This window comes from Hemitrygon akajei, chromosome 19 (assembly GCF_048418815.1).
Source record: "Hemitrygon akajei chromosome 19, sHemAka1.3, whole genome shotgun sequence".
Taxonomy (NCBI): Eukaryota; Metazoa; Chordata; class Chondrichthyes; order Myliobatiformes; family Dasyatidae; genus Hemitrygon; species Hemitrygon akajei.
Window position 1 is genome coordinate 41,091,777 of NC_133142.1, and position 23,287 is coordinate 41,115,063.

At 40.7% G+C, this 23,287-nt stretch overlaps 1 protein-coding gene across 10 annotated transcripts in view; it reads right to left on the reverse strand.

The window, feature by feature from the left end:
• Window positions 1–23,287, reverse strand: part of chl1b (cell adhesion molecule L1-like b) — a 920,799-nt gene that overhangs the window by 170,053 nt on the left and 727,459 nt on the right. The window lies entirely within an intron of this gene.

Below are 23,287 nucleotides of genomic sequence, written 5' to 3' on the forward strand. Positions count from 1 at the left end.
TTTTCATACCCTCTGTCACTATTCATATTATTATATGAGTAAGTGATAAGAAAACCAATAGCACGCACGAGATAACTATCATAAATGTCATACAATTAACATCAAACATTTGATTGCATATATTTTCAATCAACTGAATTTTCATATATTTAATTATTGTTCTCTTAATAGTCTGGAATTGCATTTATTACATGAAAAACTTATAATTTTACTCTTAATCCAAAGAAAACCAACTATTAAATAACCAAATTACCTTTAACAAATTGTTTTAAGACATTTATTGATCACATTGATTTATGCAACTCCTTTAATTTAAAGCACTTGCACCTTTTTCCTCCTAAAGGCGCTTGATTTTAAAAGCCTGTCAAGTGCCCTGTGGTCCTGTGCGCCTGTATTTGTTAATTGTTATCTTATCTGGAGTTGTCAAGTCCTTGTGCCTACTGTTTAAAGTTGTCAAGTTTATTTTGATGAGCACGGGTTTTTGGGGACTGTGCTTACTTAAATCAGACCCCCAATTACTCAGATAGTGCAGTCATTGTGTGTTTTGAGAACAATTTGTCTTGTAGCATCACTTGGTTGAACCACTGATGTTCTGTTAGAATTCCTATGAATGAATTCTTGTTTCTGTCTCAATGTGGGAGTCTGTCATTCCTCCACCGCACCTGGTTTCAGTCATCTGTCAGAGCACACCATGACAGAAGGACCCACACCACAAGTGGACCCAGGAGAGGTTCAACAGTAGCTTGGACAAAAGTCGGCTGTAGGCAGAGGTGCCTTCTATCTCCATACTTGTCCTAAAGTTATGCTCAGTGCTTCTCTAGTCTATGTTCAAGGTGGTCAAGGTCTTCAGAGTCTTCCATAGCCCTCCAGACTTCTGAGGATTATGCATGCTTTTGAGGATTTTTCTATCCCACGTTTGCAAGGGCAATTCCATGTTTCCGAGGACTATCACGTGTTCCAGATGTATGTGCAATGTTTTCAAGGTTCTTTTGAAGAGTCTGACCTGGAGTTACACTCTGACTTCAGTTCTTTGTGGGAATGAGACCTGCTCTCAGAGCCTCACGACTGGCTGCTTTTTGATATCCCAAGGACCCAGCCTGGAAGACTTGTATGCCTTCAGGTTGCTAGATTTTCGTGGCTCCGGAGATGGGTTGATCCAAGGCCAGTGCCCCTGACTGAGGCATCATGGGAGAACACGGAGCATCGGGAGCAGCGGGTTTGCTGTGGTGAGCTGTGTGTCCAGAGAGCTGAGCTCTCTGGCCCCAGTCCTCGGAAAGAGTGAAGCAAAAGACTTCTAACATCACAAATCCGTGAGTCGTTTGTTATGCCTCCCCTCTCGCTCTGAAACAGGGACACCACCTTTTCCCTTATTAGGGAGAAAGCGAGTCGTTGGTATGTTGGATTACTGGGTGAACGAGTAGTCTTTAAGGTACCGTAAGTCTGTGTCTTTATTCATGCTTTACAGCACGCTTGAGTGCTCGGTGAAGGGGGGGGGGGGGGTGCTGTGCTTTTTTGTTGTGGTGGTGGGGGGTGTCATTGCTTGCTGCTGCTTGTGCATTGGAGGGGGGAACTGTAGGGGGTTTAGAGTTCTAATGATTAACTGTCATTTTTTTTGGGGCACTCCTGTTCTCGTGGATGTTTGTCAAGAAAAAGAATTTCAGGGTGCATATTGTATACAGTCGGCCCTCCTTAGCCGCGGGGGATTGGTTCCGAGACACCCCACGGATACCAAAAAACACAGATGCTCAAGTCCCTTATTTAACTTGTCTCAGTGCAGTGGTCTTCAGGACCCAGTGGAACCCTGGACTTTATTTAACATGTTTCAGTGCGGTGGACATTAGGACCCAGCGCAGCTCTGAATCCGCAGTGTTTCTGTTCATGAAAATAATCACGATCACGATTGAAAATAAGATGGAAGTAATAAAGCGATCGGAAAGAGGTGAAACGCCATCGGTCATTGGAAAAGCGTTAGGCTATGTCAGTCAACGATTGGAACAATTTTAATGGAGCATGTGAAAGGCCCTGCCCCGATGAAAGCTACAATTATTACTAAGCAACGCAATGGTTTAATTATTGAAATACGTATGTTTCTTAAGTATTTTATATGCATAGAAAGGTAAAATATGTACTGTATACTAAGAAAAACGTTTGACTAACTGATGCTACATAATACGGGATGTACCTGTTCCGACTTCAAATCTGACTTAAAGACGGACTCAGGAACAGAACTCATTCATAACCCGGGGATCTCCTCTACTTTTAAGTCATTTCTAGATTACTTATAATACCTAATACAATGTAAATGCTAAGTAAATAGTTGTTATACTGTATTGTTTAGGGAATAATGACACGAAAAAATAGTCTGTACGTGCTTAAGCAACAAGTGCTGGAGAGAGAACTTCCGGGTTTTCGTGATCCGCGGTTGGTTGAATCCACAGATAAGGAGAGCCGACTGTACATTTCTCTGACATTAAATGTACCTATTGAAACCTATTGAAATTTACCAGCCCAGTCTCATGTTCCCCAAGACCTCTTGGGCTGTTAGTTGCTGGCCTTCGGGAGAGAGGTGCAGTCATGTGCTTTGCAGGCCTGTGCACCTGTATTTATTAATTGTTGTCTTATCTGGAGTTTTTATGCCCTTATGCTTTCTGTTTAATCTCGTTAAGTTTATTTTGACTCGCACAGGTTTTCAGCATACCGTGCTTATTTAAAGTGAAGTCCCAATTACTACAGATCGCGAGATCCTTGTGGTTTGAGAATGATTTGTCTTGCAGTGTCACCCAGTCGAACCACTGACGTTCAGTTGGAATTCCAATCAATAAAGTCTTGTTTCTGTCTCAACATGGGAGGCTGTCTTTCCTTCACACCTGGGTTTAGTCACTTGTCAGCCTGCACCGTGGTGGAGCCTCCTCAAAGGCTCACGCGTAGTACAGATTAGTAGAATGCTCATCAAATCACATTGAAGCATAACCAGTTCTTGAAATCTGTGTGGCTTCTGGCACCGTGATTTATAACTAATAATGAATGTTAATGAACTGCTGATGTGTGCTGAGCCTAGTTTCTACCTGAAATTCCTTGATGCTTTGCATGGCTTAAACAGCGCAAGCAGAAATTCCAGATCACATCCAAAAACATAAATCAAAAACAAAATCGTGCAGATGTTATAATTTTGAAATTAATTTGAAAACACTCAGCAAGCTTAGCAATATATATGAAGCTACCATGGTGATTTTGTTCCTCTCTCTAACAATGCTGCCTAAGCTGGAGAACACTTCCAACATCTTTTTTTATTCATAGTGATCTCAGCTCCAAATTTCTCCCCATGGACTGTTGATTGGAGGAACTACTTGATACTACTGGAGATTTTCCCCTTATTTGTGAAAAAAAAAGATCATTTTCAAGAGATGCAAATTAATTATATAATCTGTACCATGATTTTCACAGTGTATTGATGCTGAAAGCATTTGTAAAGAAAACCCCCCAAAAAATTATTTGTCTCTAGCCCTGGGGATTCTGATCATGGTGATGTATACAGATATTCACAATCTTATATTTTTAATGTATATGTTGGAGAAACTCACATCTACACTGACATCTGAAAAGAAGCACAGACTGAAATGAAATAAGGATTCCTGCCTTTGCTCTGTCACCAGCAAATTATTTTATTTCTTCTCCTGTGCCAGTAATTTGCCGGACACAGTTCCATGGGATGAAATTAGTTTCACATAAACCTCTGGAACTGAATGTTTCTTCCTCCTGTGCACATAATCCTCCAGGGTATGAATTCTACCACTCTTAAACCAGCTTGGAGGTTGCAGTAAGAAGGGTGAGGCTTATATAGTTCACAAATTGACCTGTTCTCAGAGGCTCCACCTGGCATCACCAGGGTGTCAAAGATGGATTCAACAATAAAATACCGGTAAATGAAGGGCATAAAATTCTGAACTTGACCCATGTATTATCCATTGAAGATATGAGAAATATATGAAGCATTTAATACAAGTATATATAACAGTGCAATTAAACTTCTTATTTCACAAATGCAAAGCTGCATTCCTTCAAATTATATCATAACATCAAACGACCTAAGAGTAGAATTAGATCATTCAGCCCATTGAGTCTGCTCCACCATTCCATCATGGCTGATTTATTAACCATCATTCCCCTATCTTTTCACCATAACCTTAGATGCCCTTACTAATCAATAAACTATCAATCTGCTTTAAATATATCCAATAACTTGGCCTCCACAGCATTCTGTAGCAATGAAATCCACAGATTCACCGTTGTCTAGGTGAAGTAGTTCCACCGCATCTATATTCTAACAGGACGTTATTGTATTCTGCGGCCGTGTCCTCTGTTCCTTTACTCCCTCACTAAATGAAACATCCTCTTCATGTCCACTCTGCCTAGATCTTTCAATATTCAATTGGTGTCAATTAGACCCGGTAACCTCCCCACCCCACCCACTTTGTTAAATTCCTAAGAGCACAGGCCTGCAGCCATCTTGATTGCATGGGTTGAATTTCATCTATATCTATAACTTAAGTAATCCTGCAATTATTTTCCTACTTTAAAAGTTAAATAAAATGATTTAATTGAAAGGATTTTAAAAATCCAAATCAGTCCGGTGCGATGAATTCCCTTTTACTCATTGTGTTGTTCCTGCAGCTCTAAACCAGGCTCACACAAAATGCTGGGGGAATTCAGCAGGTCGGCCAGGATCTATTGAAAAGAGTCCAGTCAATGTTTCGGACTGAGGCCCTTCGGCAGGACATCCAGCATTTGCAGATTTCCTCTTGTTTGTGATTCTCAGTTGCTAATGGCTTTAAGGCTAAGTACAAAGCTATTGATAACCTTACACAGAGCAAACATGGATGGTTTGTGAATATTACACCTTTCAGGTTTTTGTCTTTGGTGATTTGCTGTACAGATATGCCTGCTTAAGTAAATCTCACAAAGTAAATATGCATTGATATATTCTGTGGCATTGAATAATGATTTTGAAAATGTAATTCCATTCAATAGATTGTTTGTTTCACCTCAATACCTAACATCCCCTGTCCCTTCATTCTCTAAATTCTATGTTTTTGTTTGTTGCCTATGACATTCTGCAGAATTTAATATCCTAACCCATACTTCCTCTCTAGACTCAAGGCAGCTCAATATGGATTTTGCGATCTGGCTGAAGTGCTGTGGTATCACTTATTCTGATAGTGAAGGGTAAATAATGCGGTACTAAACAACATCTCTGAATTCCATTAGTATCACCTCAAATGCTAGAAAAGTTTCTGTGACAGCTATAAACATAATGAACAGTGGAAGCTGCTCCTAAATCACTGAAAGCTAATTTCTGGGTCATTAACCCTTGCTGCATTTTAGCCAATATTTAGTTCTGCCTTTATATTCTCCCATGCTGCATTCACGAAAGTACATGAACATGAGTAAATCACAAATGGTGCAATTCTGAAACACAGACAGACCAAGCACATTGTATGCCAAACAGCATCCTTGGAAACATACCCTGAAGGCCACATGAACTTTCTAAGCAGCTGGCAGTGAGTTGTATTGTGTGCACCATCCCTTCATTGCAGGACCATTATCAGTGGTTATCCCATTAAAATGGATTGATTCAGAAAATAACCAAAATTATACTGGTTAACATAATAGTTGTTTCTTTGATTAATGAATCTCTTTGCTGTCAATAGATAATTTGAAGCAATAGTCCTTATACTAACTGTTGTTTTTTTTTCTCGTTTTTTCTCCCCATCAAGTAACTGAAGCAGTTGTAAGAAGCATTAGAGAATAGTAAATGTACTTATACTGTATGTGAGAGACTTTTAATATTTAATGTAAGCATTATAGATTATTGTTAAAATAGTAAGACAGAAGATTCTGCAATGCTAGAACCTACAGCAAAAAACAATAAATTGCTGGAAGAACTCAGCATGTCAGCAGCATATGTAGAGACAAAGGGATGGTTGATGTTTTCAGCTAATTCCCAACATCAAGACCCAAAATACCAACAATTCCCCTGCCTTCACAGATGCTGCCTGACCTATTAAATTCTACCACCTATAAAACACTTGCTGCATTAATCTGATCAGTCAGATAAATGAATAGAAACTTTATTTAGTTATGCATATGATCAATGCATCTTTAGACGGACTTCTTTGTTGAAAGTGTGGAATCAGAGATCAGCTCAACCTGGTCTTCCACAGATGGGGCTGATGCCTTTATTTGTCTCGCCCAGAAACTCCTTTTGACTGCTGGTCATGTCTTTAACGGTCCATTGCCTTATCATCTTGCCAAACAAATGTTACAAGTTGATATATCCCCTTCAGAATTAAGTTTTGAGCAAAGAAGGATAATTGAAGATTCAGGAAGATTCAGTGCTAAGCATAAGCAATGTGTAGAGTGGTCCATGAAGCTGCAGGTCCAGTGACTAAATAGTACAGTTTAATAGAAAACATGATACGTTAAATCTAGTTACCTGTGAGTACAGCAGGTCCATCAGAGAAGGTTAAACATCATGCTGTGGGTTAATATTGGGTGCCATAGTTTTGGTGATGTCTTTGGGGAAATTTTTACACCAGTTATTCATGTTATTGAATATTCCACTGGAAAGACAGGGGTTGAATCTGGAACTAGCTCTCAAGAAGCCCAGATAGGGAACCACTGATGCTGTCCTCTGTCAAACCTCTTTTCAACAGCACAGCACTCTTTTCCTGGCCAAATGAGAAAGAATTTCTGGGACAGAGACACCACTGGTGGAATAATGACAACCAGAATGGATAAACAGCCAAAGCTGGAGGAACAAAAAATTGTCAAATACTTGTAACCAGATGATCATTGAATATAATTTTTTATTGTTAAAGTGCACTTATGTATTCACCTTAGTAATGCTAAATAGCTGTCTGTGCCTTTAAGAGAGAATGGTGATGTCATTTTGCATGGGTGGAGAAGGACGAAGAGTTGCCATATTGTAGAAAGGACGATGTTTGAATACTTTTCCCAGGTTTGGTGAGGAAAGATTTTCACAAGTAAATTGATCAGTGCTGGATTGTGTAATTGCGAAGTTCCTAAATCAACCTACTAGGGTGAGCAAGGAGAACTCATTTCAAGTTTTAACCTATATGTGTTTGGAAGTTAAGCATGTGTATGCCACACAATTGCCACTAGAATATTGGTTTTGTATATTTTGTTTCAGTTATTTTCATACTGCATACATTACAAGGATGTGGTCCAAAGTTGAGTTGAGATTGTCATAATGGGAACCGTTTTTGTAAATACTTATTTTGTCATTTTTTATTTTGATACCGTCCTTCTGCAATAAAACATCTAAAACAGATAAAGGAATTTAAGACCCGAAAAAGTATTGGTTGTCCTGCGTGTGTATTTTTCCCCAGGCTACAAAATACTTGTAGAGGAGGAATTAACCACAGAGATAAAGTATTAAAAGTGAATTTTAAAATGGAGGTATATCTGGACTGGAAGCCAGTGAAGACCCTAATCACAGGACATGATTTGGATGAGCCAGGTTGTAGACTGCTGTAATTTTGTTGACTTCTATTTATGAAAATGCATTGGAATACTCAACTCTGGATGTAACAAAAAATGAATGAACAATGCAACAGAAATCTGCTGGGACAAGTTACTGTTGGACAATGTTTTCAGAGTGAAAAGAGTTATGAATGGCATAGTGGTGTAGCCACTGGAGCTACCTCTCACAACACAGGAAACCAGATTCAAAACTGACCACAGATTTTCTTTCTACATTCCTCTGTGTCTGTGTGGCTTTCCTCTTGGTGTTCTGGTTTCCTCTCACAGTCCATATACACGTATGTTAGGAGGTTAACTGACCGTAGTAGGTGTGTGGTAGTATTTGGGGGCTGGGGGAATTGATGAGAATGTAGGAAAATAAAACAAACTGGGATTTAATGTAAGATTATTGGAAAAGAGCAGTGTTTTCTCAGTGATATTGGATTGGCCAAAGGACCTGTTTCTATACTGAATTTTTTCAATTCTATAATAAAATATAAACACAAATTGATGCCAAATGCAGCTTCATGTTTGTGTGTAGTCTGGTTCATCTGATATAATTGTCAAGGAGATGGAGACTACAGGACAGAGTTTGATGTGCGTAGCATCAATGTCCCAGTACTAACTAAGAAGAGATTTAGATCATTCAGCACTGGATGCCAGACAAGCAGTGTGACAGATCAGATAATGTTGAGAGGCTGCTAGAAGTCATGCAAACTAAGCACTTGGTGTCCTCCATATACTTGTGAAGGCTAACGTATTTACATATGTCAGGCTAGAGTGTAGATGAGATATTTTCAGGAGGCCAAGGAGAATTCCCTGCAGAGCATGAAAGAGAACAGATCAAGACCTGGAAGATGTTGCTTTGGAGTGATTCTCTGGCTATGACTACTTAGAAAATAATGGGGCTAAGAGAGTCAATCCCACCCAACTATCTGGTAGAGAGCAGGCATTGGAGGAGGACAGTGAGGTAAAATTTTGCAGCATATTGCATTATATGTGGATAATGTTGTTGTGCATAAATGGTACTATCCTCAAAACAGTCTGGTCTCTGTCTCACCAAAAAAGTTTGATGCTCTCCATGAATTCAGTACCTTCTGTAATAACATTCTGCATCATCATTGATTAATTGCTCCATCTTTCCCTGAAGGTTTCTTCTTTTGCAGTGTCTGGGATCTTCATTGTCTGAGGCTCAGTAACTCATATTCCCTGCCTTAATACTTTTACTGCTGCTTTATTTCAATTGTTTATTTGGACAAAAAAGATCTGAGGTTGCTTCTCCAGAAAAAAAAAAGAAAATCAATTGTTTTGTTTCTCTTAAGTAGCTATTTTAGCTTAAATTTTAAATCAAGAAAGAGTTGGAGAAATCATTTACCAAGTAAAATTATTGGCTCTATCATAGGATTGTCCATTGCATTGTTAATTAGCTTAAACATAACTGATCAGTCCTCAGGCTTAACTAAATGAATATATTTCATGAAACAATTGATCTACTGTTCAAAGTATTCTTTACTATTCACAATATTCCCAAATGACTTAGTTCAAATTTCTGTTTTCAGGTAATTGTGATGCAGTTGAAAGGATGTCTGGAGGTATAAAATGTCTCTATAAGGGGAAGTTGAAGGGGAATTATTCTATTTAAAATGCAGGGTTGATAATTTATGCAGTTACATTCAGCAATTTAACAAAACAAAACTTTGTAAAGGAAGTTCAGCTATTTACTTAGTGCAATCTTTAGAATGTAATTCGCATAATGAGGCAAGCAAAAGATTTAGTGATGTCAGTGACCAGGTCACTGTGAAAATTCCAAAGCACTTTCTCAACACATCTTCTGGCAACCGAAGACAGAGCCTTGGCTGCATATCTCATTTCAATTCAGCACAGAACAGACTAGATTTGCTCAATGCTCCACTGGAGAATTAGTTGGAGAATTAGTCCTGAAATAGGATTAAAAGAAAGGGACAATTACAACTTTTTTTTCCCACTTGTTACATAATGCTGTAGTAAAATAAAGAGGAGACACACAAATGCATCATATGCAGTTTTGAATCAATGATAATTTAAAATATGTGACTACAAAAGAAAGAAAGAAATATCTCATTCAAATAGTAGTCATAGAATAGATCCGAGGAAGTTGGATTTGTTTTTTCTCTGAGGGAAAATATGAATTTATTTTATTTGGAATAGAGGATGAACCAGAGTGGATAAAAAGATGACAAAATCAGACTAAGTTCAATATTATCCACACAGGAGATTCTGCAGATGCTGTAAGTCCAGAGTAACACAAACAGACTGCGGGGGAACGGCAGCATCTATGGAGAGGAATAAACAATTGACGTTTTGGGCTGAGAAATCTCATCTGAACTCTTCATCTGTTTAATATTAGACCGAGCAAAGAGTTGTTGTGGTTGCAATTGACCGTCTTTGCAGTGTTATATTTCATTTACTAGAAACAATAACTGACCTTGTACTGAGTTGTGGTCTTGGGGATAATAGTACAAAGGACAAGTTAATCTACATGCCATTCTATAATAGCATCATGCAAGACAAAAGTACATTTCTCTCTCATCATATAAGTCAGACACAGTTCATGCAGCTGCCTTGTAGATTCAGTAGAACCCTCTTAACACTGGAAACTACAAGATCAGGCTGCCTTTGTGCCAGTATTTTTAGGGATGAAGGAGCTTGTTCCAGAGATGTCCTCTTTGATGACAGGGATAACTTCAGAATAGCCTCCAAAGATATCTCTGGTAAATAGGGCTTTGAGTTAGGACTGAATGCCCTGACACTGACACCTTTAAGGATGCATGTAGAACCAACCCATTTTGGAAGCAATGATGGATACTTGTTATCTTATGCAAATACTGACAATGAGGGTAGTTGTTAGTACAGCATGAGACAGGATGTACCAGAAGACCTCTGGAAGAAAGTGACCACTGGAGATAATGTAACCAAGACCTTATCTGAACAAACAGGAGTTTTAGACATGAAACCACTGGGCCCAAGTGATAATGCAGGGACAGAGACGCCAAAGGTGACTTCTCATGCATTTGCCTCTTAAAAGGGCAAGAAGTGATAACCAAACATCTATACACTGCTGGAGATATTCTAAATAGTTATATAAGTAGCATAATGTAAATAGATCTCTAAATAGGCATAAAATACATGTTGCACAACTGGAAAGATTTTTGTTATTCTCCACCCTTGAGATCAGTTGGTCTCTGCTGCAGCAGATAACAAAATACTTCACTGTTCAACCTGAGTGTACTCTTGTAATTTATTCTATTGTTCTACAACATGATAGATTAGAATAGAAATCAATGCAATCATAAATTTTTCAAACGTTTTAGAAAAGTTTCCCAAACATTTTCCCAGAAACATGAAATAAAAGTTTTTTCTCACATATAAAAAAAAAGCTGAGTATTGGGGAATTTTGAAAATGTAAAAATGTGTGAGATATAATATTTCACATCCTAATCTACCAATTTAGATAATATCAAGAGCATAAGTTATTCAGGTAAACTTCTGCTACCCAAAATATGTTGGGTCAAAGTGACATGTTGTGTTTCAGTACAAATTTTAACCTTTGAAACAACAGGCTGGATGAAGGTCGCCTTTAACCAGCAGTCTGAAGAGAGCTAACTGGATGAGAATTGAAACTCGGGTCCAGTACATTTGACATCATTCTCTACTGATGGATTGCAATTAGTAACATAGTAAGTATGAGCAAGAGCAGACCATCTGGATTTTCCAGTCTGTTCCACCATTCATTAAAGGCATGGCTTATCTACTCCCTCCCAACCATATCATTGGTTCCACTGATATCCAATAATCTAGTAATCTCCTGTTTGAATGCACTGAACTTGCATGCTGTCCAGTGAAGAGAATTCCAAAAATTAATCATGCACTGAATGAAGGTATTTTCCCTTTTGAGTCCCGTAAACTGAGCAGTTGAGGTTAGGGATGGGGTGTTACATCTGGCTCCTCAGCCTGAGAGCAAGTCTGGCTAGAGTAAGAATCACAGTACTATTTTTGAGAATGGAGATTTCACCTTCACAAAGAAGGTGAATGAATATCAGTTGTTAGACAGCTTTATATTATTTTGTCTCATTCCAATATTTCTAATGACTTGCTAATATTTTAAGATGTTTAAATTGAGCTTATGTGTCATTATTTAAAATTTTACTTAAATGCATTGAAAGTGTTCTGAAATATCTCCAATGTTAGGCATTTTAAACAGTATCAAAAGCATTTGAGAATGGGAGATCTCTTCTTTAGGCCAGTCCATCACCTGGCCCCTTCTTGCTGAAGCCAGCCATACAGTGTTTGCGAAGGGTCAGTTGGTGAACAGGACGTTTCCAGATGAGATTTGTACAGTTGAGTGGGCAGGTGTCAATGAGTTTGGGCAATTGGCCAAATCAAGGAGAACCTGACCTAATGTGCTACTTGTTACAGATTATTGAACAGTCCTGGCTTGCTGGCTGCTTGCCCTTATCTGGAAGCTAACTCCAGGCTACTAAATGAAAGCCAACACAGTGGAGACACAAATGACTGCAAATACTAGAATCTAAAGCAACACTCTGCTGGAGAATTGTGGATTAAGAAGTATCTGCACAAGAAAAGGAATAGTCAATATTTTGAGTCAAAACTGGTTATCAGGATTGAAAGTGGAGAGGGATCATAATGAATTATAAAGAGGAGGGTGAGGGTTGAAACAGGGGCCAGTAGGTGATTGGTAAACTGAGGAGGGCTGCAGCATGATGGACAGTTGGAAAAAGGTGGGTGTTATGGATTAATAAAGTTGGGAGACAGAGATTGGTGGAATTAATGGGCATAAGGGGAGACACCTTTACAGAATACATAAAACTGTTGGATTGGTGGGAGAAGGAGTTAAGATGAGAATGAAAGGAATTATATTGACTCGATTTAGAATTGAGCATTCAATGCTTATTTATTTCTTATATCCTTTTGGAAAACATCACTCTGGGGTGTTTAGGTGTTGTCATCATTATGAAACAGTTTAAACACATTATTTTACAATGTGAAGTATACAAGGTTGAAAGAAAGCAAATACAGGCTGCACTACACACTTTGGGGGTTGACAGTTTTTATTTTAAAAACTTTATTAAGTTATGATAGTGACTTTAATTTAATTCACAATATTGTCTTTCATCATTTAAAATCTATAGGGCTTTTTGGGGTAATTTAGTTTTCAGTAGATCAAGAACTTGTAGGGGTTTTATTTCCCAACTCTCTACACTCCAGTCCAGTTGGTGGCGGTAATGCACCTTACGTTGGACTGCCAACCACCATTAAAAGTCAGAAGAAGAAGATTGCTGGAAGCAGACAAGCAAACAAAGACAGATGGAGCCAGGTGGTGGAAGGGGAAGGTGAACATCAGAGGGTTAGAAGAGAAAACACAAAGGTTATCAATGCTGGAATTTACAGAAGGTGATAATGTAAGCCATTGTGGGAGAGGAGAAGAACAAATGGAACCAATTGTGGAAGGGTATACAGTGGATGAAATATTTTGCTTCTGGGCAGATGAAATCAGGAGAGTAAGGGGAGAAAAATTGCTAACAGAGGGCTATTTTACTGGGAGGGGTTGGGGAGGGACATTGAAGGATTGAAAGGTAGATTGGAAGGACAAACATGGGTCTGGGAGGGCAGGAAACAGGATTTAAGTGTCAACTGAAATTAGTGAAATCTGTGCTCATACCATTGGATTGTAGACTGCCCAGGAAACGTGTTGCTCCTCTAGCTTGTGTTGGGCCTCATTCTGGCAATTATAGGAATAGGAAGTGGAGTTGAAAGAGCATGCAGGCAGGAACTCAGGATAGCCACTGCAGATAGAGTGAGGGTTCTAAGCACCCAATGTGCAGAGAACCTGCAATCTGTCCACAGTGGCCATCCCAGGTTCCTGGTTACATGTCACTTTAAAACCCCTTCCCATTCCCACACCAACCTGTCCTCACTGCTGTGGTAAAGATGCTGCCCGAAAATCAGATGCAGAGACCAAGGAGATAGTATTCAGCTGTGTTTCAGTAAAAATAAGATGACAGATCTAATGACAATGTCCTGACGAAGCGTCGACAGTGCTTCTCCCTATAGATGCTGCCTGGCCTGCTGTGTTCCACCAGCATTTTGTGTGTGTTGTTTGACAGATCTAATGGTTGAGCTCCTAGCAGCTCTCTCCATTGTCTTCTGCATTAGAATAACAGACAGTCAGAACATCTTGTGGAATGTCTCTCACTGCTCAGAACGTGACTCTTGCTTTATCCATATGACACACAATAACTAATTCAAGTCTCAATAAATTTCAAAAGAGAAGCAGCAGGATACAATCTAATCTAGAAAGTCCTAATTCTGGATTGATTTATACTCCCTTTACACTGTAATTGCAGAATTTGTGACATTAAATTCTCTCTTATAGACACTGAATGTAATTGAATGCACTCCAGGAACCGGAAAAATAATGTCTTCCACAATTCTCCTAAAAGACCAACTGATGTGTGAAAAAACATCACAATTATATTGCTTGAGTCATTTAGAGAATGTTTTCAAGTTGTTTACAGGAAATCTCATTATTTACTCATATTCACTAGTTATTCATGAAATAAAATTGAGCAGTACATAATCTACAAAGTGTTGAACATCAATGATCTGCAAAGAGAAGTGACTTTTATGTCACAACTGTCTCTTCAAAGTGGAATTTGATTGCAGTGCCTACTGAGCTACTATGAAAATTTGCAGCTGGATCGATCCCCACAGGATTAATTATATCATTGTATGAGAATTAAGTGTTCTTCTGTCCATTCAAGGTCAGAGGAAGAATCAGGCAGAAACATGAACTTAGTCCTATTTATTGATTCCTTTTCTACAGTTGTCAACCATTATTATCAAAGTTTTCTCTCCTTAAGAAATAGATCATCAATCACTACATAGCACAAATCAACTGGAATATGAATGATTTTGTTTTTCTTCAGTTTTACCTTCAGCAATTTGATGAACTATTTTACATGTTAATTTCATTAAACATTAGCATACTGACAACTATAACTGATCAAAGGGAGGGGTAGACTGGCAGGATAATTTCAAATATTTGTGTCAGTAATCTTTTAGTAAATCTTTGTGGGAGCTGTGAGGCAAGCTTTTAAAAGGCGGATACTGAGAGATAACTTGCAGTAAACTCAATGCTGCTGGGTCACTGGAAAGAGCACATAGAGTTGTATACTTCTTGAGTTAGAGGATTCAGAGGAACGGACTCCCTCCTAACTCTTGTGCTTGAGCAGACGATGCATGGCAGTACAGCTGCCAGGAAATTTAAAAATGCAATGTCTATTTTTATGTGATCCAATGTATGTTCAAAATCAATCGTTTCTGAATGTCCACAGCACACAGCAAAACTCCAATCCTGTGGTACTGTGCGCACATCAAATCTACAAATAGAAGCTGCTCCTCATAGCTCCAGCAACATCGGTTCAATCCTGACCTCTGGCACTGCCTGAATGGCATTTGCACATTTTCATTGCGACTACAGGGGTTTCATTCAACAGTGCTGGTTTTCTGCCGTCATCAAAGACATGGTGGGAATAATGTTCTGAGCTGCAAGGAGTATTGTAGGAAAGATGGACGAGTTAGAGTATGGATCAGCATGTGGAATTGTGACAGAATAGTCGTTAGTAAGACTTGCTTTCAGGAGGAACAGCACTGGCAGCGCAGTGTTCTGGAGTTCAATTGCTTTAGACATGATAGAGTGGGAGGGTTTAAAGGAGGAGGAGTGGCGTGGCTGGTCAAGGAACATGTCAAGGCAGTGCACAGACAGAACAGATTGGAGAGCTCGTCTATATGGGTGGAAATGAGGAATAACACAAAGATGACCACATTAATAGGATTATATTATAGAACACCCAATAGTCAGCAGGATTTAGAGGAGCAAATTTGCAGAGGGTTTGCAGACTGTTGCAAGAAACATATAGTTGTGATAACAGGTGATTTTTAACTTTCCACACATTGACTGGGACTCCCATACTGTAAAAGACTGAATGGCATAGTGTTTGTTAAATGTCTTTAATGAACTTCAATAAAAAAATAAATTACAAAAAAAAGACAGTTTTAGGCATAATATGATTAGGAATAGTCAGCATGGCTTTGTCAAAGTTGTGCCTTATGAGCCTGATTGAATTTTTTGAGGATGTGACTAAACACATTGATGAAGGAAGAGCAGTAGGTGTAGTGTATATGGATTTCAGCAAGGCTTTTGATAAGATACCCCATGCAAGGCTTATTGAGAAAGTAAGGAGGCATGGGATCCAAGGGGACATTGCTTTGTGGATCCAGAACTGGCTTGCCCACGGAAGGCAAGGAGTGGTTGTAGATGGGTCATATTCTGTATGGATGTCGGTCACCAGTGGTGTGCCTCAGGGATCTGTTCTGGGGCCCGTACTCTTTGTGATTTTTATAAATGACCTGGATGAGGAAGTGGAGGGATGGGTTAGTAAATTTGCTGATGACGCAAAGGTTTGGGGTGTTATGGATAGTGTGGAGGGCTGTCAGAGGTTACAGCGGGACATTGATAGGATGCAAAACTGGGCTGAGAAGTGGCAGATGGAGTTCAACCCAGATAAGTGTGAGGTGGTTCATTTTGGTAGGTTAAATATGATGGCAGAATATAGTATTAATGGTAAGACTCTTGGCAGTGTGAAGGATCAGAGGGATCTTGGGGTCTGAGTCCATAGGACACTCAATGCTGCTGCGCAGGTTGACTCTGTGGTTAAGAAGGTGTATGATGTATTGGCCTTCATTAATCATGGAATTGAATTTAGGAGACGAGAGGTAATGTTACAGCTATATAGGACCCTGGTCAGATCCCACCCGGAGTACTGTGCTCAGTTCTGGTTGCCTCACTTCAGGAAGGATGTGGAAGCCGTAGAAAGGGTGTATAGGAGATTTACAAGGATGTTGCCTGGATTGGGGAGCATGTCTTATGAGAATGGGTTGAGTGAACTCGGCCTTTTCTCTTTGGAGCAATGGAGGATGAGAGGTGACCTGACAGAGGACTACATTCCAGAGTTCATAAAAAAGGCAGCTGAAGAGAACTTGGAGGCATTAGTAATGATCTTTCAAAAATTCTGAGATTATGGAATAGGTCAGGAGGACTAGAAAATTGCAAGCATCACTCTAGTCTTTAAGAAAGGAGGGAGGCAGAAGAAAGGAAAATATAAGTTGGTTAGCCTGACTTCAGTGAGTGGGAAGATACTGTATGCATTGTTAAGCCTGAGGTTTCAGTATACTGTACTTGGAGGTACATGCTGATGCAGGTCAAAGTCAGCATGGTTTCTTTAAATGGAAATCTTGCCTGACAAATCTGTTGGAATTCTTTGAAGAAATTATTTCTTCTGCGGTATGATCGGGGCACGACTGCGCAAGTGTGTGGATGTCAGCCAGTGAGAAGAGCGAGAACAGTTTAAAAGTGAGAAGGGTTTAAAGGGAGACGGTTATTTCTTCAGCAGTTTGATCGGGGCACGACTGCGCAAGTGTGTGGACATCAGCCAGTGAGAAGAGCGAGAAGAGTTTAAAAGGAGACATCTTATAGAATGGGTGCCAGAGGAGCAGGCGATGGAGTAGAGGGAGACAGAGTGGGAAGGCTTTGGCTTAACGGGGCTTAGGCGTTTACGGGTAGAGGTGAGGTTGGTTGCTTGAGTAGAATACAGACAGGAAGTATGTGTGCGAGGCTGGTTTTCTATGCTCAGTGTAAGATGTGGAAGGTTCAGGAGACTCCCAGCCTCCCGGTTGGCCACGTTTGCGCCAGGTATGTCAAGCTGCAGCTCCTGAGGGACAGTGTTAGGGAACTGGAGATGTAGCTCGATGACCTTCGTCTGGTCTGGGAGAGTGAGGAGGTGATAGAAAGGGACTATAGGCAGGTAGTAACACTGGAGCCTGGGGAGACAGATAAGTGGGTAACAGTTAGAAGAGGGAAGGGCAAGAGTCAGATACTAGAGAGTACCCCTACAGCTGTACCCCTTGACAATAAGTACTCCTGTTTGAGTACTGTTGGGGGGACAGCCTACCTGGGGGTAGGAACAGTGGCTGTGTCTCTGGCACAGAGTCTGGCCCTGTGGCTCAGAAGGGTAGGGAAAGGAAGAGGATGGCAGCAGTGAATGGGGACTCTATAATTAGGGGGTTGGACAGGTGATTCTGTGGACGCAGGAAAGAAGCACGGATGGTAGGTGCCAGGGTCTGGGACGTTTCTGATCATGTCCAAGATATCCTGAAGTGGGAAGGAGAACAGCCAGAGGTCGTGCTACATAGTGATAGCAACAAAATAGGCAGGAAAAGGGAGGAGGTCCTGAAAACAGACTACAGGGAGTTAGGAAGGAAGTTGAGAAGCAGGACCACAAAGGAACTCACCTCAGGATTACTGCCTGTGCCACGCATTAGTGAGTATGGGAATAGAGTGATGTGGAGGATAAATGCGTGGCTGAGGGATTAGAGCAGGGGGCAGGGATTCATATTTCTGGATAATTGGAACCACTTGTGGGGCAGGAGTGATCTGCACAAAAAGGACAGGCTGCGCTTGAATCCCAGGGGGACCAATATCCTGGCAGGGAGGTTTCCCAAGGCTATTGGGGAGAGTTTAAAGTAGGATAGCTGGAGGGTGGGAATCAAACTGAAGAGACGGAGGAAGAGGCAGTTAGCTCACAAATAGAGAAAGCTTGGAGACAGTGTGAGAGGGAGGATGGGCAGGTGATAGAGAAGGGACACACTCAGACCGATGGTTTGAGATGTGTCTATTTTAATGCAAGGAGTATTATGAACAACGAGGACGAGCTTAGAGTGTGGATCAGCACTTGGAGCTATGATGTTGTGGCCATTACAGAGACTTGGATGGCTCAGGGGCAGGAATGGTTACTTCCAGTACCAGGCTTTAGATGTTTCAGAAAGGACAGGGAGGGAAGCAAAAGAGGTGGGGGCATGGCACTGTTGATCAGAGATGGTGTCATGGCTGCAGAAAAGCAGGAGACATGGAGGGATTGTCTACAGAGTCCCTGTGCATGGAGATTAGGAACAAGAAGGGGTCAGTAACTCTGCTGGGTGTTTTTTTATAGACCATCCAATAGTAACAGGGATATTGAGGAGCAGATAGGAAGACAGATTCTGGAAAGGTGTAATAATAAATGGGTTCTCGTGGTGGGAGATTTTAATTTCCCAAAAATTGATTGGCATCTTTCTAGAGCAAGGGGTTTAGATGGGGTGGAGTTTGTTAGGTGTGTTCAAGAAGGTTTCTTGACATAATATGTAGATAAACATACAAGAGGAGAGGCTGTACTTGATCTGATATTGGGAAAGGAATCGGGTCAGGTGTCAGATCTTTCAGTGGGAGAGCATTTTGGAGATAGTGATCACAATTCCATCTCCTTTACCATAGCATTCGAGAGGGATAGGAACAGACAAGTTAGGAAAGTGTTTAATTGAAGTAAATGGAAATATGAGGCTATCAGGCAGGAACTTGAAAGAATAAATTGGAAACATGTTCTCAGCGAAATGTACGGAAGAAATGCGGCAAATGTTCAGGGGATACATGCGTGGAGTTCTGCATAGGTAAGTTCCAATGAAACAGGGAAAGGATGGTAGGGTACAGGAACCGTGGTGTACAAAGGCTGCTGAAAACCTAGTCAAGAAGAACAGCGGAGGTTACAAAAGGTTCAAAAAGCTAGGTAATGATAGAGAGCTAGAAGATTATAAGGCTAGCAGGAAGGAAGTCAACAAAGTAATTAGGAGAACCAGAAGGTGCCATGAGAAGGCTTTGGCAGACAGGATTAAGGAAAACCCCAAAGCATTCTACAAGTATGTGAAGAGCAAAAGGATAAGACGTTAGTGAATAGGACCAATCAAGTGTGACACTGGAAAAGTGTGTAAGGAACTGGAGGAGATAGTAGAGGTACTTAATGAGTACTTTGCTCCAGTATTCACTGCGGAAAAGGAACTTGGTGACTGTAGGGTTGACTTACAGTGGACTGAAAAGCTTGAGCTTGTAGATATTAAGAAAGAGGATTTGTAGGAGATTTTGGAAAGCATCAAATTGGATAAGTTACTGAGACTGGACGTGATGTACCCCAGTCTACTGTGGGAGGCGAGGGAGGAGACTGAGGAACCTTTAGCAATGATCTTTGCATCATCAGTGGGGACAGGAGAGGTTCCAGAGGATTGGAGCATTGCGGACGTTGTTCCATTATTCAAGAAAGGGAGTAGAGATGGGCCAGGAAATTATAGACCAGTGAGTCTTACTTCAGTGGTTGGTAGGTTGACAGAGAAGATCCTGCGAGGCAGAATTTATGAACATCTGGAGTGGTATAATATGATTAGGAAGAGCCAGCATGGCTTTCTGAAAGGCAGGTCATACCTTACAAGCCTGATTGAATTTTTTGAGGATGTGACTAAACACATTGATGATGGTAGAGCAATAAATGTAGTGTATATGAATTTCAGCAAGGCATTTGACAATGTACCTGATGCAAAGCTTATTAAGAAAGTAGGAGGCATGGGATCCAAGGGGACATTGCTTTGTGGATCCAGAACTGGCTTGTTCACAGAAGACAAAGAATGGTTGTAGCGGGTCATATTCTGTATGGAGGTCGGTCACCAGTGTTCTGGGACCCCTACTCTTTGTGATTTTTACAAACGGCCTGGATGTAGAAGTGGAGGGATGGGTTAGTAAATTTGCTGATGACACAAAGGTTGGAGGTGTGGTGGATAGTGTGGAGATCACAGTGGGACATTGATAGGATGCAAAACTGGGCTGGGAAGTGGCAGATGGAGCTCAATCCAGATAAGTGCGAGGTGGTTCATTTTGGTATGTCAAGTATGATGGCAGAATATAGTATTAATGGTAAGACTCTTGGCAGTGTACAGGATCAGAAGGATCTCGGGGTCTGAGTCCACTCAAAGCTGTACGGTTAAGAAAGCATACAGTGCATTGACCTTCATCAATCGTGGGATTGAGTTTAGGAGCTGAGAGATAATGTAGCAGCTATATAGGACCCTGGCCAGACCCCGCTTGGTGTACTGTGCTCAGTTCTGGTCGCCTCACTACAGGAAGGATGTGGAAACCAGAGTAAGGGTACAGATGAGATTTACAAGGTTGTTGCCTAGATTGGGGAGCATGCCTTATGAAAAAAAGATTGAATGAACTTGGCCTTGTTTCCTTGGAGCAACAGAGGATGAGAGGTGACCTGATAGAGGTGTATAAGATGAAGAAGGCATTGATCATGTGGATAGTCAGAGGCTTTTTCCCAGGGCTGAAATGGCTAATACGAGAGGGCACAGTTTTAAGTGTGTTGGGGAGTAGGTCCAAAGGAGATATCAGGGATAAGTTTCTTACACAGAGAGTGGTGAATGCGTGGAATGGGCTGTCGGCGACAGTGTTGGAGGCGGATACAATATGGTCTTTTAAGAGACTCCTCGACAAGTATATGGTGCTCAGAAAAATAGAGGGCTATAGGTAACACTAGGTAATTTCTCAGGTAAGGATATGTTTGGCACAGCTTTGTGGTCTGAAGGGCCTGTATTGTGCTGTAGGTTTTCTATCCTCTATGTTTCTAACAGGCAGAATAGACAAAGGAGAGCCAGTGGATGTTGTTTACTTGGATTTTCTCAAGTCCTTTGACAAGATGCCACATATGAGGCTGCTTAAGAGCCTATGGTATTGCAGAAAAGATACTAGTTTCTGATTTGATAGAGGTATACAAAATTATGAGGTATACACGTAGAGTAAATACAAGCAAGCCTTTTCCGCTGAGGTTAAGTGAGACTAGAACTAGAGAACATAGGTTAAGAGTGAATGGTGAAATGTTTAAGAGGAGCATGATAGGGAATTTATAAAAAGCTTGGGGCTGGTTGCTAATTTATCTTCATATATATTGGTAAAGGTTCCAAGGTTGTCAAGCCAAGGAGTGGTAGTGGGGACAAGCTCCCACTACCTAAAAGTGCTCCTCATGGCATGTTCCTCAAATAGCCTCCGACAACCAAGTCCAGCTCCTGGCCTTCTCGTGTGGCTTAGTCTCTAAGCCTGGCGGAACTATTTCTACTGACAGGAGAAGGGGCGAAGGTGGGTCCTGGTGCCTTAAATCCAGTGCTTCGGGTAGATGGAGCTCGTCGGCCTGCGAAGGCAGTCCATCTTGGAGAGGAAAAACTCTGATTTCAAACCTCCGCTGCCTTGCAGCCACACCCACTCAAGGGAGAGGCTTCGGGAGTAAACCCTGAGGACAAATCTGGAGCTGGAGCCCCTAAGGCAGTCCAATGTTTCCTCCAATCTCACTCTGGCAACCCCTGCGACATCACTGGTGCCAAGCTGTATCGGCCCTTGCCCTTCCCTTGGACAACATCGGTGGCGTGGAGAGGGGAGACATACTGCTTGAGCAACTGCCGGTCCTCCATAAAACCTTGCCCAGGCCTGCGCCCTGGAGAGACTGAAGCAAGACTTTCCAGGCACAGATCCGTAGTCTCGCGAGACTGACGGATGCCATCATCATCATCATCATCATCATCATCATATTGGAAAAGTTGATAATTGTGAATGGTCTACTGTGATTCTTGGTTTACTAGTTAAAGTTTTGAATTACCATAGCAACTAGCCTGGTTTTATTTCAGCTGGCTTCATATTGAGATAAAATGTTGATTGTAAGTTTGTGAAAATATCACACAATTTAAAATCCAGTTCAGGTAAAAATCATTACTATTATACTTTGTGGAATATTTTGGCATGTTCCTGAAAAGGGCTATTTAAAATCTGTTTTAACTAAGTATGTTTTTGTACCACTTGGGGTGAATTTTCATCAGTGAAAGTTCAAGTAACAGCTTGTGATGACTGACGAATTTAGCAAAGTTCAAAAAAAAAATCATTTTACCAGGAAGGGAACAGCAATACATCAAAAATGTCTGTGGAGAAGCAGCTGGACACACTTGTGTGCAACAAACTGAAAACACGCTCACTTCACACATTAATCAGAAAGATATATTTAAATTAATAAAATTAAATTTGTCACAAATTCAGAATGGTGAGATGCCCAGAAGATGCAGATGTTTGATCTATGAACCAACAAGTAATGATAAGGATGATTAAAATTCTTTGTCGGTCAGTGGAGCTAATTGCACACAAGTCCTCTTCTCATTACTACAATCAGTGGGGAGGTAGAGGAGCCTGAAGATCCAAACTCAATGTTTTAGGAACAGCTTCTTCCCCTCTGCCATCAGATGTCTGAATGGTCGATGATTAGTGCATTGCTATTCCTCTTTTGCTATCTATCTGTCTATATAGATATCTCATTTTAACTTACACTAATTCTTTATATCTTCATCTGTGCTGCTTCCACAGAACAATTAATTGCCTAACATATGTCAATGAACCTGGATTTCAGCACCTAAGTTACAGAGAAAGGTTGAACAAGTTAGGTCTTTATTCTTTGGAGCGTAGAAGGTTGAGGGGGGACTTGACAGATGTATTTAAAATTATGAGGGGAATAGATAGAGTTGACGTGGATAGGCTTTTTCCATTGAGAGTAGGGGAGATTCAAACAAGAGGACATGAGTTGAGAGTTAAGGGGCAGAAGTTTAGGGGTAACACGAGGGGGAACTTCTTTACTCAGAGAGTGGTAGCTGTGTGGAACGAGCTTCCAGTAGAAGTGGTAGAGGCAGGTTCGATTTTTGTCATTTAAAAAAAAAATTGGATAGGTATATGGACAGGAAA